Source organism: Echinops telfairi, unplaced genomic scaffold (genome assembly GCF_000313985.2).
Source record: "Echinops telfairi isolate 266 unplaced genomic scaffold, ASM31398v2 ScPeMD7_18;HRSCAF=68, whole genome shotgun sequence".
Classification (NCBI taxonomy): Eukaryota; Metazoa; Chordata; class Mammalia; order Afrosoricida; family Tenrecidae; genus Echinops; species Echinops telfairi.
The window spans coordinates 9417274-9426580 of NW_022103915.1; positions in this window are offsets into that span (position 1 = coordinate 9417274).

A 9307-nucleotide genomic window follows, 5' to 3' on the forward strand; every position below is an offset into this window, starting at 1 on the left:
TGCATAAACTTTTCGAAGCTGCCCCATATTTACAGGAGCTCATAGCGACCCCGCAGGGCAAAGTAGAATGGGTTCCAAAGCTGTCATCTTTGAGCAGGGAGCCCTGGTGGCGCAGTGGTGATGCGTTCAGCTGCTAACCACGAGGTCCCTAGTTCGAAACCACCAGCCTCACCAAGAGAGAAAGACAGGGGCTTTCTACTCCCGTAAACAGTTGGGGTCTTGGAAACTCCCAGGGGGCAGTTCTGCCCTGTCCTGAGGGAGCCCTGTGAGTCGGCATCGACTTGGTGGCAGTGAGCTTGAGATCTGAAGTTTTGATCTTTAAGCACATCCTTCCCGGTGAAGCGGCTGGTGGGCTCAGACCACCCCACCCTGCAGTCAGCACCGAGTGCTTGCAGCGCTGTGCCACCAGAGTGCCTCGTCTTTCTAGGCACACTTATAAAACGATTCCAGAGTCCTTGTAAGCTGAGTTTTAATTTATTTTTATTTTTAGGCCGTGTTGCTGTAAGTAGCTTTGTCTTACAGATGTGAAGCCCTACGGAGACTACTTTTCATGGGGTCCTTATAAACGTTGATCACATCGGCACCTCCTCTCCTTGGCCACAGGTCAGAGGAAACAAGATGGTCAGGTCACAAGGAGAGGGACCGGGCCTAGGGATTTTCTTGAAGCATCAAATGCCGTTTTGAGCAAAGATGAGCTACTGGCATTTCATCCCGTTTAAGGACAGGCCTTCTCTTCCTGCCGTGGTCTCGCAGTGAGAGCCAACGTTTCTGCTGGCGCTGCCAGCTCATCCCACAGGTTCTGCCCTGGCCCTGTGCACCTGGTGCGCTCACTCGCGGCCCGGGTGCCAGCTGAGCAGCTGGCTTGTCTGTTGTCGCGGAGCCTCACTGCCCCGGTGTCCGAGGACGTCTCCTCAGACTTGGTGCTGCCTGGGCGTGTTCTCTAGGGGCAGGGCTTGGATACAGCTGCTACTAGGAAGGGTGACACGCTTGGCACAGAGCTGCCGCGTCCCCAGTACTGCCTGGCACGCAAGCTGGCGTCAGTGGAGACAGGACAGTCCCTCTCACTGTGGCCCAAACGTCCCGTGGTCATGTTTCCTCTGACTTGTGGCCAAGGAGGGACTGCTGCAGTGTGCCAAGGCTTTCTGTCTACAATCATGTTTCGTTTTTCACAAGGGGGCTGCGAGAGACACCTGCACCTGTCGTCCAGATCTTACAAGTGAGAAGAGCTCCCGGCTATCACCACGTGTGGTGGAGCTGCCGTCGAGCTCGCCCTGACCTCCGGCCCTCGTCCGAATCTTCGGTCTTTGCACCTCGTTGCTGTTGGCTTCTGTCCTCAGTGCATCCGGGTTGAATGAGGGAAGTTCCCTTGTTGTTGTTAGGCGCTGTCGAGTCTCTTCCTATTCATAGAACCACCGACCAGGGCTCAGTTCAACTCACTTCCGTGAGACAGTTAATACACTGGCAGTCCTACTCCGGTGCCGGCCTCCCGTAACGGAAAGGATCAAACCCCATGTGGCAGCCTTCCCCATGAGGGCCTCTGCACGGCCCTTCCGCTCTCCTAGGCCTGGAGCCCCTGATCACATGTCCAGAGTGGGAGAGACGTTTGTCTCGCCGTCCTCACCACGCTGTGGATTTCCAAAGCGTAGCTCTTTATGGGAAAAGACAGCCTGTCTGTTTGTTGAGGAGTGGCAGGTGACTTTGAACTGCTGACCCGAACACAGCATAACCACTGTGCCACCAGGCCTCCTTAGCCGGATACTGCAGACTGCTGCTTGAGCATCAGAACGCTGGGCTCCTAATTTCTTGCAACAAGTTTTCTCAGCAGTGTCCCAGGTAGATGGCTTCTTAGGATCGCCTTTCTCTTCTCTGCCCATGTCGTGATGCCTGAAAGTAGGTGTCCAGGTCTGGGAGCTCATGGAGTTCTCAGGTGGGCTATGGGTGCCAGAGGAAGGTGCTGGTCAACCCCTGTGTTTAACTTGTCCTCACGGCGAGTGGAAGCCAACTGCTGTATCTTAACACCCAGGTTTCTGGACTTGGAAGGTTTAGCTCATTCTTCAAGCCCAGTGGATGTGTCTGCATTGTTGTAGCTGTTCTTCCTAGCCTTCTAAAGAGTCACAGTCTCGGAAATTTACAGGGGCAATTCTACTTTGAGTCAGAATTCACTAGATGGCTTGAGCCCTGAATTGTTCCTACCCTGGAGAGCTGCTCTTTGGCGTTCACCCCAGGACTCCAGTCCAGCCAGCTCCCCTCATTTGGGAGGACCCAGAGAACAGTGGGTGTTACGTTAGGCTGACTGTGCCTTAGAGGTGCAGTGGTTGAAAGAGCACTGTGAAACACACAACTTTCCTCTAGTTCTTTAATGATTCCTCCCCCCACTATCATGACCTCAGTTCGAACTTACAAATCGGACTAGACCAGAACATGCACACTGCTACAGACAAGCGCCCACAACACAGGGAATCCAGGATAGATAAACCCCTCAGGACCAACAATGAGAATAGAGATACCAGGAGGATAAGGGGAAGGTGGGCGGAGAAAGGGGGAATTGATCACAGGGAGACGAACAATAGAAAAGTGGGTGAAGGGTGACAGACATGAAAATAATCTATAACTTACAAAAGGTTCATGAAGGAGGGAGGGAAAAATGAGCTGATTTCAAGTAGAAGGGAAATGCTCTGAAAATGGTCATGGCAACATGTACAAATGTGCTTGACAGAGTGGATGAACGTATGGATTGTGATAAGAAATGTAAGAGCCCCCAATAAAAGTATTGACATAATTTAAAAAAATCTGATTCAAACCTCCCAGCAGCTCTGTGAGAGAAAGGTGAGGCTGTCTGCTCCCATGAAGAGTTAGTCTTGGAAACCCACAGAGGCGGTTCCATTCCGCCCTGCGGGGTGTGGTGAGTCGGATTCGACTCCATGGCAGAGCTTGGGAGAAAGGTCGGACTTTCTCTCTCACGCCGGTGCCGTGGAGTCAGTGCTGCCCAGAGTCCATCAGCAGCCCCCTGGCTCTCAGACCGACGAACCTGTAAGCCTGTGCCACCAGGGAGGAACCTGCTTACTGGCTAATTAGGGCGTCGGGATGGTGCAACCGTCACAGGCGGGCGTTGGGTGGTCCAGGAAGGTACGGGGTGGGGCGTGCCGGAAGCCAGCAGGAGAACGTGGAGTGTGGCCAGCTTCGTACCTGCTTGTGCCTGTAAGTCAGGTTATGACATCTTTCAGCCAAAGGAAAAGAGGAACCGGCACCAATTGTAATTATAGGTTGTGTTGATTAATGGAAGGAAGACTTCTAATTAGGCAGAACAGACTTCTCTCCTGTGAAGAGATCCTTGGCGTGAAGCAGCAGTGACCATTTGGGAGGAAGATGCTGCCTGTTCAGACCACAGGGAAGCCCGTGGAGAGAGGCCGGGTCACAACCGCAGGCGTGGAGGCGGGTGCTGTCCACACAGGTGGCATCTGCCTGGCGGTTCAGGCCGCTGGGTTTGGGCCCTCGCCAGGGTTGCCCAGATAGGGGTGGGCTCATTCTCGCGGGCTACTGAGGATCCCAGCAAGAAGAAGCACTTCTGGACGCTGCAGGCCAGCAGGGCTCCGAGGGTGCTTCCTGCTGCCTGCTTTGGAGGTTTTAAAGATAGTTACATTGTGGCAAACGTGTGTGTGTGTGTGTGTGTGTGTGTGTGTGTGTGTGTGTGAGAGAGAGAGAGAGAGAGAGAGGCTGGCCAGTTCATGGTTTCCCCAGTGTCCAGTCAGTGTCACTGGTCACGTTACGTTCTTCATGTTGCACAGCTTCATGTCCACCCTTTTCCAGACGCCCCGTCCTCCCACCCTTCTCACCGGTGACATCTGACATCGCACAGTATTTGCCTTTGGTGACAGGGCTCGGCGGGTGGCCTCAGCATGGTGTGTAAGGGAGCATTGTGCAGGTGAGCACAAGACGGACAGGACCGGAGAGCTCTTCGGCCAGGAGGCTGGAGATGCTGGTCAGACATGTGCCACCAAGCTCCCACTGAGGCTGCAGGCAAGTGGGTCCTGGGGGGTCTGCAGGGAAGGAGCTAGATGCCAGCAGGGTCTCTGGGTGGCCAGTCTCTAGGGCGTGTGTCCCTGAGGGAGGAATCTGCTGGGTGGTGTAAGTGAATATGCTTGTATCTTTAGGGGTGTGTGTCAGTGTGCTTGTGCAGTGGGGAATGCGTGCATATGTGAATGTACCTGTCGTCTTAGGGATGTGTGTCAGTCTCTGGGTGGTTTGGTGTATTTGTGTATGGGAAGATGCTTGTGTCTAGAGGTTAAAGAACTGGTGTGCAGGCTGCATCTGACCCCCACCAACTTCCGTAGGGAGGAGAACCCATCTCCACACCAGCCCGCGGATGGCCACAAAGCACAGGCCAGACAGGCTCGCTCTGCAGCCTGTTGTCCCCTCTTCGGACGCCAGGTGTGCTTCCCACATGGTCCGGCCGGGTCATCGAGAGGAGCAAACCAGTGCACTCTTCCACAGAAAGAGCTTGGAGTGACTTGTGTCGAGAGGCATGGTGCCGTGCTAGTGGGGGTCGTCTTCTGGCCCGTAATGGCGGCCCTTTTAGGGATTAGGGTATGAGATCAGCAAGTCAGTTTGGAACTCAGAAAAAATCATGTACTCAACTCAGAGCCTGAGAGGAGAGGTGCTCGTGCGAGGGCCGGCTGGGACAGGATGTGGAAAGGCTCCTGGACAGGATTCCATCGGGCCCTCGTAAAGGGAGGGGAGCCAGCATGTTGGGCATTTGGAGCTTCCAGGCCTCCTTCCCTCTGGGAACAGCCGGGAAGGTGTGAGACCACGCCGATCCCTCAGGTCAGTGTGATCCCCTGGGTCACTGATGAGTAGTGGATTGTGTGCTTTTTATGTGCACTTTGCCTAATTCAATACCAGTGCACATCCCTGACATTGGTGGGGGGGGGGGCAGCCTCCCAACTGAACCGGTCTAAGGGGCAGTTGTGTAATTGAAGGGTAAATTAAAAGAACAGGCAAGATGTGCAAGGGCTCACCTTGCCCATGGCAACCAGAACAAGCGTGTGTGTGTGTGTGTGTGTGTGGGGGGGGGGGAGGTAATGTGTTCTCTTACAAACTTATATAATCTCGGGGAAGCAAGCCTGTAACAGGAAGGGGTTGTGCTAGAGGCATGCATGCTGCCTGAGGGCACTCCCAATAGGAAGGAGAGGTATGCGTGTCACAGGAAGGTACACATGGAGCAGGACGGGTGGGCTCTCGAGTCAAGATTGGGCTGCATCTCCAACTGACGGACGTGCGGCCTCCCAGTCTTCTTACATATGAGCGTAGATTATTTGTTCCCATATACTGCCTTCCTGGTTCTCAGTTTCCCGCACATTGGTGACAATGCTTCCTGGCAACTATCCAGCCATGTGTGTATATCCATGGTCTCATAACGCACTGCCATTGAGTGGATTCTGACTCACAGTGACCCTGTAGAACCAGGTAGAACTGGTCCTGTGGGCTTCTGAGACCGGAACTACAGGAGCGGAGAGCCCTGGCTGTCCCCTTTAGAGCTACTGGTAGCTTCTAACTGCTGACCGTGTGGATCGCGGCCCAACATGTAACCACTCTGCCACCAGGGCTGCTCACCAAGTGTTCTAGTTCATGAAATAGTGCTAGCTGCCCCCAGCGAGTCCCGTAGTCATCTGTTTGGCATGCATACGGAAATCACCCGTGAATCTAGTTTTTGCACCAGCCTACGTCTTTGTAATCATTAGAGACTACTGAATCTTATCCCTAGAGAAATGCAGCGCCTCATTCTCCTATTGGAAGTGCACGCTCTTGCCCCCAAGAACTCCGTCCAGAGGCGCTTGAGATTGGTTGATGGGAGGGGATAGACAGGGTACACTAGTGAGTGGTTTAGCAACATAGGTTCCAGTTTGACTTTAACTAACTAGCTATGTGACTAACGACAAGTCGCCATAACCCTGCTAGACCCAGCTTTAACTCTCCCTGGCCAAACAAGCGGCTGACTGAGTCTGCAGGACGGCCTTTAGTCAGCCAGAAGCCCTATGTAGTCCAGGTGCTTCTCCATTTCACACGGGCCAGCGGAGGACTGAAACAGACCAAAATTCACTGCCATGAAGTTGATTCTGGTTTGCTTGGCTGACAATCAGAAGAGGTGTGTGTCAGGATTCTATCGTCTTACCATATTTAATCAATCTGTGAGCTGAGGAAATAGTCTGAGGAGGAGCTGGAACCTTTGAAGAAGAATGGGCGTCAGGATTGGAGGAAGGTTTATTAACGGCTTTTGATGTGCAGATGACACAACATTGCTTGCTGACAGTGAGGAGGACTTGAAGCACTTGCTGATGAACAGCAAGGACTGTAGCCTTCAGTGTGGATGACAACCCACTGTACAGAAGACCAGAATCCTCACAGCTGCACCAGTAGGTAACATGATCAGTGGAGAAGCCAATCTGTCTTGGAAGAAGTACAGCCAGAATGCTTCCTAGAGGCAAGGGTGGGGAGACCTTGTCCCATGTACTCTGGACATGTTTTCAGGAGAGACCAGTCCCTGGAGCAGGAGACCGTGCTTAGTCAAGAGGACCAGTGACCAAGAGGAAGACCCTTGGCAAGGGGGATTGACACTGACTCCAGGGGACTCCTACGAACCGTTGAGAGGATGGCTCAGCACTGGGCAGTGTGTCCTTCTGTTGTGACGGGATGGCACCTAATAGCATCAATGGGCTCTGGGGAGAAAGCTGAGATTTTCTGTCTCCGTAAAGATTTCTAGCCCTGGACACCTAAAGGGACAGCTCTTCTCTGTCCCATAGGGCCATGGTTTTTGGTAGGCAGCACTGCGGTGACAGCCCACTGCCATCGAGCTATGCCACCTCGGTGACGATGAGGGAGCAGGACTGCCGTGCCGGGTGTCCGAGGCCGTCCTGACGGGAGCAGAAAACCTCGCCTGTGTCACAGAGCGGTGGTGGGGCAACTGCTGGTTTGGATCGAAGACGTCACTATGAAAACTGAAGCCATGAGAGGAGACGAGGGCCGAGCGGTGCTGGGACGCCTGTCACACGGAGCCAGAAGAAGAGACTGGGAATGGGGCCTCAGAAGCGACACCTGTGCGCATGAAAGGACTTCATTGTGAAAGTGGAAAGCAGTTACAGTTGGGAGAAGACCACTGGGGGCTATGTCCAGAGTGTAGACACCGCCATGCGTCCGTAGAGATACCCGTGTCCTGTCGATTCTGACTCAGCGACCTGTCGGACAGGGTGGAACTGCTGCTGCGGGCTTCTGAGACTGCAGCTCTAGGGGAGTAGAAAGCCTCATCTTTCTCCTAGAGTGACTGGTGGCTTTGAGCTGCTGGCCTTATGCTTAGTGCAGCCCACGATGCCACCAAGGTTCCTTGTGCTATATGTGGGAACCTCAGGAAGTTGGTGGGAAAATGGAATTGAAAGGTAGTGGGATTTTGAAGCCTCCTTATATCTACAGACACATAGGAAGCCCGCCCACTCCCCAAGCCCTGGCCTTGCCTCAGTAACGGTGCTGTTAATAAAAATTTTATCAGGCACTTGTATTAAGTGAATAAAATGTTACCCAGCCAGTGGTTATGCATTGCACTGCTAACTACAAGGTCAGCAGTTTGAAACCTGCTGCTCCACCGGAAAAAGACAGGCTTTCTGCTCCAGTAAAGGGTGACAGTCTCAGAAACCCAGGGGGACAGTCTGCCCTGTTCTGCGGGGTCGCTGTGAGTTGCCATCAGCGCCACGGCAGGGTCGCGGTGAGTCAGACCGGGCTGGACAGCAGTGAGTTTGGAGATGAGTTGGGAACAACAAAGGAACAGACCCCACACAATTTTATTTTGTCTGGCAAATCAGAGTAAGTAACACCTCCTTGGAGACTTTAAGGAGTCCTGAGGGGTTACACATTATGCTGTAACTGCAAGGTCAGTGTTTCAAACCTACCAGGCCCTCTGCTGGAGAAGGATGAGGGTGTCTGTCTTCTTTGAAGTTGGCTGGTGGTTTCAAACTGCTGACCTTTCTGTTAGCCCAACATGTAACCACTATGCCACCAGGGCTCATAATTAATAAACAGAAGTCCTTTATTTTAGCGCCGTCCCGTTTATCAATCTCTTCCCATTATGATTAGTGCTTTTGCATCTTGTTTCAGACATTTTTGCCCTCCTCAGGGATGTTGAGGTCATCCCCCACCCCCTTATTTCCCATTCACCATTCTTTCCGTGCATCGAACTTGCAGCCACCCCACCGAATGGCTTCGTGTACGGGTGAGGGAAGAGTCAGCACTCCCCAACCCACCTGGCGCCCTTTGTTTGGCAAGACCGTCCTTCCTCGCAGCACTGCAATCTTGTTTCTGTCATTAAGTGACCTGGCAGGCGTGGGTCTGTCTGGTGGTCAGAGGCCAGTCCTGGCCGGCTTGTCCTCCTCACTGTAGCTTTACCCACACTGCCGGTGGCAGCAAGTCCCCCGCCCTGCTCTTCACGAGTGCCACTGTCAGCCGGATCCCTTTGGTTTCCCACGTACCTTGCTGGTGCGTCCGTCTGTCAGGTTCTGCACACCCCAAACCCTGGATGGGCAGGAAGCCCGTCAGAATAACCAGGGTTGTCCAGACACTTCACGGTTGAAAGGTAGCTGTGTGAAGTTGTACTTGTGACACACACACGCCTGTCGTAGCTCAACACTTGTTAATTTGAGGTTAGATGGGGGAGGATATAGTTTCAGTTGAGTAAAACATATTGATGGCTGTTTCCACATAAATAAGGTATGTGGCAATCCAAGGGCCTCACTTTGGGATGGAAAACCACCAGTAAGAAAAGTGTTGCTCAGTGGATGAGGGCCAGCCAAAGGCATTGCTAACTAGGGTTGCGGGGCACACAGGCCTGGGTCGGTTCCTGTACACATGTCTCTGCTATCCGTGGAGGGATGCAGAAGAGCTCGCTCAGGAATACGCCTGTCTTGGTCTCCCTAGGGGGCCTTCAGAAGCAGGTTGAAGGCAGAGGTCAGCTCAGGTTGTCTGACTCCACAAAGGGGTCGTCTTGTTAGATGTTTTTGGAGGACTTGGGTGACCTCAGGATCTCCTTAGGACGTTTGCAGAGAATGGACAACTGTGTTGGTGAGCAGAAGGACCCCAAGTCCTGCCGTGGGGTCTTCCTCATGACAGCCTGTGAGCCCCGGCCGTCGTGTGGCTGAGGAACTTGGCCCCGCAGCACTGATGGGCAGCCCTGTCTTCAAGCTTAAAGGACATTTCAAAGGAAGATCGTTTGAGCCCCTCCAGCTGCCGCTGGGTGGGGGGGGGGGGGGGGGGCAGTGGCAGAGTGCAG